This window comes from Saprolegnia parasitica (assembly GCF_000151545.1).
Source record: "Saprolegnia parasitica CBS 223.65 unplaced genomic scaffold supercont2.114, whole genome shotgun sequence".
NCBI lineage: Eukaryota > Oomycota > Saprolegniomycetes > Saprolegniales > Saprolegniaceae > Saprolegnia > Saprolegnia parasitica.
In genome coordinates this window covers 76,252-78,838 of record NW_012156508.1, presented here as the reverse complement: position 1 = coordinate 78,838, position 2,587 = coordinate 76,252, and positions in this window count along the sequence as shown.

The following is a 2,587-nucleotide window of genomic DNA, read 5'->3' as shown; positions in this document are numbered from 1 at the left end:
GTCGTGGCGGCGGCGGCTGCGCTTGGCAGGGTAGTACATGGCGGCGAGGTCGTGCGACGCCGACGTCGAGACGGTCGAGGCCGTGTCGGACCGGTCCCTATACTCATGCTTGGTCACGAGCGCGTCCGTGGTGGGCTTTAGCGCGCGGTCGCCGGATGCGTCGTACCGAGGGCCCCACTCGTCGGCGGTGGGCAGCGTCGCTGGGCCCGGCCGGCCGTCCATCGAGTACTTGCGCGTGAGGAGCGCGACGACAAAGGGCATCGAGAGCATGGCGCGGTACAGTATACTTTGTGAGTTTGCACTTGCGGGGAAAGCTGGAAATGGCAGCTGATCGCAATGGTATCTTCCTGGGTAAAAACAGGAGCCGGCGCTGCCATCTGGGTTAAACGCTGTGGCCAATCATGTGCACGCAGCGTGGCCCAGGAGCCAATGAACGACGGGAGCGTACCCAATCGCACCCACGGAACTTCAAGTTCGCGCGCGTGCGCCCGAGGCCGGAGAAAAACGCACGCGTTTAACGTCAAACGCGAGGTGATCGCTGCCGACCACGGCCAAAAGCATACCCGCCGTCTCGCTTCGATGGCTGTAAGACGGCCGAGGTAATATAAGTAGGACGAACCGATGCTCTGCGTGCATTGCGTCGTGACCGCACGTTGCGAGTGTAACGGTTGCGACGCCCCGCAGCCGTCCATTTTTGAGATCGCTGCCTCCGTCGATATCGAAGCTTTCGCGATGGCTTCCACGTGGTGGTTGGATGCGATCGTATGTACATCGCTTGCCCACATACAGGCCGAGAGGGATGGGCTCGCTATGTAAATGTATCGCAGGCACGACACTGCGGGACGACGCGACGGTGGTCGACACCTCTAGAAAGGCGCATTCGACAAGGCGTTGGTTGTCGTTGGTGGGGTGTCGACTGGATGAAACTCGGATTGAAACGAGTGGTCCCCATTTGTTTTGGCACGTTTAACCGCCGAGTTTGCCGCACGCGTTAAAACACGCGTCCACACCGGACGTTCGCGCTTCTCGAGTTCGTGGGAGGATGCTCGCGACAGGCTTCCACTGGCGCGATCATACTCGTTACGCCAATGTCGCAATACCGTTCTCTACCGACGAGAGGCTAACGGCTTGCCGTCCATGTCCCAGGCAACACGCAACGCTGATCGCTACAGCATTTCTGGCTCGTTCACACACCACGCAAGCACGGTCGCACCGTCGAGATTGTCAGTGGTCTCTCGAACCTCGAGCGACGACGAGATTAGAGCTGACGCCATCGCGGTCGAGGTTGATTCGGCAACGACGAGCAGATATTATTGCTTCTAAATTCCTTGGCGTGAGCCGGCCGTGTCCACGCGCATCCTGTTGACGCAAAATACCAAGCACACATTCACCCTCGTCGCCTTGCGCTGTCCATGCATCGTGCCATCCACCAAGCATATTGGCCAGCGCTGGCGATCCCGACGCCGGTACCTTGGAGAGCCGTGAGCTTCGAAGCGACAAAGACAGTCACAATTGACATATTTCACGTCCGAATATGCAGTCGTCGGTCGCCCAGATGAAGAGTAGCTAGGACTGCGCTCGATGCACAGCGGCACCCACGTGGCGCCGTAGAATTTGCTGGAAGCCACAGCGCGCTGGCCGTTGCGCATCGCGAGCGTATCCGGATAGGCGGGGGCTCGTTTTGGGATGGAGCGACGAGCTTGCTAGCCGGCTCAGCTCACTGTCAGCTCGCTGCATAAGCATCCGTCATTCGTGAAAGCGCGCCAACGACTGCTGCGCTGAGACCTCCTGCCCAGCATTCTTCGGGATCCTGCTTGCCACGAGGAGGCGAGCAAGCACGAGGCAGGTGCTATGACCACCAAGGGTACGTTCTGAAACCGTGTCAATAGGGGAAACTCTGAGGACCGCCGGAGGAAACATTTTTATAATAAAAAATCGACGTTTGTCAAAATATAATGACTTTCGACATTTTATAAAGAGCCGCGATCTACGAGGCCACAGCCAGTTCCATGGCGCTAGCAGACGCAGGAAGCATCGCTGTCGTGCACAAATGGTACCATTCGACGCGCAATGCTCGTCTTCATGGGATACTATACACAATCTTTTTTATAAGCAGAAGTTGAGGAGTTATTCCAAGCGACATTGCCTGCTGAACAAGGTTTTGAGTGAGCGTCTTGAGGCTTCAAGTTGGCGACCTGCCGGGGGCTGCCGACGGATTTGCTTTCGACAGCAAATGCATTAGATCAATGCGAGTGTATCGTTGGGAGGAATTTTCTGTCGTGGCTGCCTTGGGTACCGCACGAGCACCTTCGAGCATGGTCCAAAGTCGGCCAATTATCATATCCGTCTCAAGTTTTATATCGGGTCCGATCGAAGATCGCGGATACCAGAAACGACGGCAAGGAGAGAGCCACGATGGCCAAGCGATCGCCACGATGCAGCGCCTGCAATGCAGAGGCGCGCGTGCGTGGACCCAAGGCGCTGCGCGCGGGTGGAGTGTGCAAGCGATGCTACGACAAGCGGGCGAAGGCCAAGGCCGCCGAAGCCGAAGCCGCCGAAGCCGAAGCCAAGGCCACCGACGCCACTG